The sequence below is a fragment of the Penaeus vannamei genome, chromosome 4, assembly GCF_042767895.1.
Source record: "Penaeus vannamei isolate JL-2024 chromosome 4, ASM4276789v1, whole genome shotgun sequence".
NCBI classification, from domain to species: Eukaryota; Metazoa; Arthropoda; class Malacostraca; order Decapoda; family Penaeidae; genus Penaeus; species Penaeus vannamei.
The window spans coordinates 51,688,360-51,693,359 of NC_091552.1; positions in this window are offsets into that span (position 1 = coordinate 51,688,360).

Sequence of the window (5,000 nt, forward strand, 5' to 3'; positions counted from 1 at the left end):
TCACAGCGCCATCTGCGACGGCCCCTGTCGCGCCTCACGCCAGCAGTGATTGGCATCTGCAGCGTGACACGAGACGGGGGCGTCCTCGGCTAACTGTTAGGTCACAGCGCCATCTGCGACGGCCCTCGTCCCGCCTCACGCCAGCAATGATTGGCATCTGCAGCGTGACACGAGACGGGGGCGTCCTCGGCTAACTGTTAGGTCACAGCGCCATCTGCGACGGCCCTCGTCGCGCCTCACGCGACCAATGATTGGCATCTGCAGCGTGACACGAGACGGGGGCGTCCTCGGCTAACTGTTAGGTCACAGCGCCATCTGCGACGGCCCTCCTCGCGCCTCACGCGACCAATGATTGGCATCTGCAGCGTGACCCGAGACGGGGGCGTCCTCGGCTAACTGTTAGGTCACAGCGCCATCTGCGACGGCCCTCGTCGCGCCTCACGCCAGCAATGATTGGCATCTGCAGCGTGACCCGAGACGGGGGCGTCCTCGGCTAACTGTTAGGTCACAGCGCCATCTGCGACGGCCCTCGTCGCGCCTCACGCGACCAATGATGGCCGAAACTTGCTCAGTTTGCCCGCAGGCGTGAACTGAGGCCAAACTGGCCTCAGTTCCTTCGCGGCACCTCAAACCCATAATCACGGCACTCCGACGCCAGCCGCTCCCAGACATCATCCAGCTGAGGACGAGCGTCGTGGTGGTAACTCCTGCAACTCTCCGCGAGCTCTACGATGTCCTCCGGGATGTCAGTCCTATCTGCGAAGAGATCGCTCAGGATCATCCCCAATCCCGGGAGGTCGCACTCGGCGCTGATGGGCTCACCAGTGGACAAGCAGGAACAATACCATGTGGATTCCTTATCCATCTCCATATTGTGGAACCGGTGACCCACGTGGCACGCAAAACCGAAGTCGATGATGTGGACGGATTTAATCTCGTGCTTCGAGTTGAAACTGACAGTAACATTGTCACTCTTGAGATCGCAGTGGACGATGTCTTTCTCGTGAATTTCTTAAAGGCGCTCAGTTATGCGTAGGGCCAGGGTCATGACTGATTATATCGACAGCTCATTATCAGAATCACATAAATGACTTTCTAAAGTGTTTGACCCACTGTAGGTCATGAGTATGGCATGGGGTTTTGAGCACAAACCTAGCGGAACGGGAGCTCCCCCTGCGCCCTCTAGCTCGGCCATCAGTTTGGCTTCTTACGCGAACTCAGAAGCGCTTATGCAGGCCTTTCCGAGCTTCACGACGCACTTCTGGCGTTTATACGTCACGGAATGCACTTTTCCGTAGGTTCCCTCTCCAAGGAGCTCTAAGGAGCGATCCTTAAGGAGATCCTAGACCACCTTCTTCGTCAGTGTAGGGACGGTCATTCTGACTCGTTCTTCCTGCCGGCGAAGATGAAGGGGCGCTAAACGACCTTTCTTGTCATACGAACCGATGTGCGGGAGGATTAGCTCTGCGTACGGAACTAAGGGTGTGACGCGTGTAGCAACTGCGCGCGCGCGAGCGGGTGTGTGTGTGTATGTGTGTGTTTGTGTGTATGTAAATAGGTGTGTCTATGTGCGTTTCTTAGTGTATGTATGTGTGCATCCTTACATTTGTGTATATATATGTAAATATGTGTACTTTATATACATACATACATATATATATATATATATATATATATATATATATATATATATATATATATATATATATATATATATATATATGTGTGTGTGTGGGTGTGTTTCTGTTTGCGTTAGTATGTGTCTGTTTGTGTTAGTGTTAGTGTGTGTGTGTGTTTGTGTTAGTGTGTGCGTGTATGACTGTGTGTGTTTGTGTGAGTGTGTGTGTGTGTGTGTTTGTGTGACTGTGTGTGTGACTGTGTGTTAGTGTGTGTGTGTTTGTGTTAGTGTGTGTGTTTGTGTTTGTGTGAGTGTGTGTGTGTATGACTGTGTGTGTTTGTGTGAGTGTGTGTGTGTGTGTGTGTTTGTGTGACTGTGTGTTTGTGTTTTTGTTAGTGTGTGTGTTTGTGTGAGTGTGTGTGTTTGTGTGTTAGTGTTAGTGTGTGTGTTTGTGTGAGTGTGTGTGTGACTGTGTGTATGTGTGTTTGTTCTAGTGTGTGTATGTGTGTTTGTGTTGGTGTGTGTGTGTGTGTTTGTGTTAATGTGTGTATGTTTTTGTGTTAGTGCGTGTGTGTTTGTGTTAGTGTGTGTGTGTGTGTTTGTGTGACTGTGTGTGTGTGAGTGTGTGTTAGTGTGTGTGTGTTTGTGTGAGTGAGTGTGTGTTTGTGTGAGTGTGTGTGTGTGCCTGTGTTAGTGTGTGGCTGTGTTTGTGTTTGTGTTCGTGTGTGTTTGTGTTAGTGTGTGTGTGTGTTTGTGTTAGTGTGTGTGTGTTTGTGTTAGTGTGTGTGTGTTTGTGTTAGTGTTACACGAAAACGTATATATATATATATATATATATATATATATATATATATATATATATATATATATATGTATATATTTACACATTTATATATATATATATATATGTATGTATGTAGGTATATGTATATGTACACACACACACACACACACACACACACACACACACACACACACACACACACACACACACATATATATATATATATATATATATATATATATATATATATATATATATATATATATATATGCATACATATATTATCATCACTTTGACTAGCATTTTTATCATTATTGTTATTAGTATTACATTTATTATAGTTATTATTATCATTATTGTTATCCTTATCGTCATTATTATCGCCATTGCAATTATCATCATTAGTATGCATATTATTATTATCATAATCATTATTATAATTAATATAACCATTATCATTATAATCATTACCATTGTTATTATCATTATTGTTATCATCATCATCACCATCATTATCATTATTATCATCACTATCATCATTATCATTATGACCAAAAAATCAATGTATCTCATAGATGTTTTAAAGAATGCAAAATGCAAAAAAAAAAAAAAGAAAAGAGAATTAAAAGAATAAAAAATAATCGAAAAAAAGTAAATGAAAGTCGGAAAAGTGAGAGATAAAGAAAGATAAAATAAAAAGTGAAAGCGAGAAGCTGAACAGATATAGAAGTTGTGTAAAGAAAAGAAGAGAAAAGAAAACATGAAAACGAAAAAGGGAGAAATGGAAAGGATATATAAAGGATTTGGTAATAATAATAAAAAAGATATATATGTATATATATATATGTAAATGTATATGTATTTGTGTATATGTATATGTATATGTATATGTGTACATGTATATGTATATATTGTTACAAAAAGGCATATTATAACAAATAACAAGTGTGTTTTGCGTTCGTGGCGACGAAAACCCCGCCAAAATATATGGATGATCGGGGTGTCGAAAAGCCCGCCAAAACATGCCGTCGTGTGATTGGCTGCCAGCAAGTGGAACGAGAATCCGGCGCGGTGATTGGCTGCCGGAGGTGAGTGGCGGGTGTGCAAGAAGATGGAGAGCGATCACGTTCTGGATGTTAGCTGTAACCTGGAGATTGTTTTATACACTGAAGGAAGAGTGTTCTGTTACGGTGGATATGACGTGCCGAAGTAGTTTGTGTGTACAGAGTGACCGTAGTTCTACGATGTATGACAGTATAAATAAACTGAAATGCTACCAGCCTGCCTTTTAAACATCCCCGCCATTTTTATTCGGCGCGAACACTCGTCAGAGGCTGCTCACCCAGCCCAGTAAGACAGGAAGTAAATGAGTGCAGCATCCTGACAGGTAGTGATTTGTTTCACGGCACTTAGGACTGGTGAACCTGTCTGTGCGTGACCTGTCTACCTGGGAAGAGCGGCCCCTCATTGGGCGCCAAGAGATACTTACGTAACAATATGTATATATGTATGTGTATATATATGTATGTATATATATATATATATATATATATATATGTATATGTATATATGTATGTGTGTGTATATATGTGTGTATATGGGTGTGTATATATGTGTGTATATGGGTGTGTGTGTGTGTGTGTATATATATATATATACACACACACACACACACACACACACACACACACACACACACTCACACACACACACACACATCAGCTCCTTAATCAGGCAACACTACTTTCTTTCAACAATGCCTCCAAAAACAAGTGGGCAGAGTCTATCTATCTATATCAATATGATGGGTATTGTCTTTTAATTGCGCATTTCCCGTAACCGCCGGAAAAGAGACGGAGAGAGACGGACGCAAGCACGTATGCTGTGCTGAAGAGCCCGCATTGTTGAGTGCGCGTGAAGAGTGCCACACCCTAGCTAGCCTTATGCCACCTTCCGAGTGCCATACTGCATCGATGTGTGTTTTTACTCATCAACAAGAGAAAGATGGACATTATAAACACTTCCACAATGGTGACCTTTCTAGTCCAGCTTGGCTTTAACATTCTGCGATACGACCACATTTCCATGGCTTCCAGTCTTATCCTCATAGTTGCACTCATGGTCCATGTTTCACTGCTATACAGTAATACTGACCATACGTAGCATTTCAATAATCTCAGTCTGGTACTTATCTTCACTCTTCTTTTAGTTAACACACTCTTCATCTTCTCAAATGCAGTCTTTGCCTGTCCAATTCCTGCTTTTGTATCTGCGTCACATCGTGCATCCGAAGTCACTCTAATTCCTAGGTCACAAAAAGACCCAACTTGCCCCAGCGTTTCCTCATGTACCTTGATTTGACACCTTGGAGGCAGTGCTCTCGTTGATGCAACTAAGCAAAAGGACTTGTTCTTATTTATACAAAGACCCATCCGGTCACTATGTTCAACTACCACATCCAGCAATTTCTGTAGCTTGTCCTCCGAGTCAGCCACTAGTGCTGTGTCATCTGCAAACCTTATATTATTGACATTTATTCCCTTAATTTTGACACCTTCAACATCTTCAATTTCTCTCATAATCTTCTCTGTGTTAAGC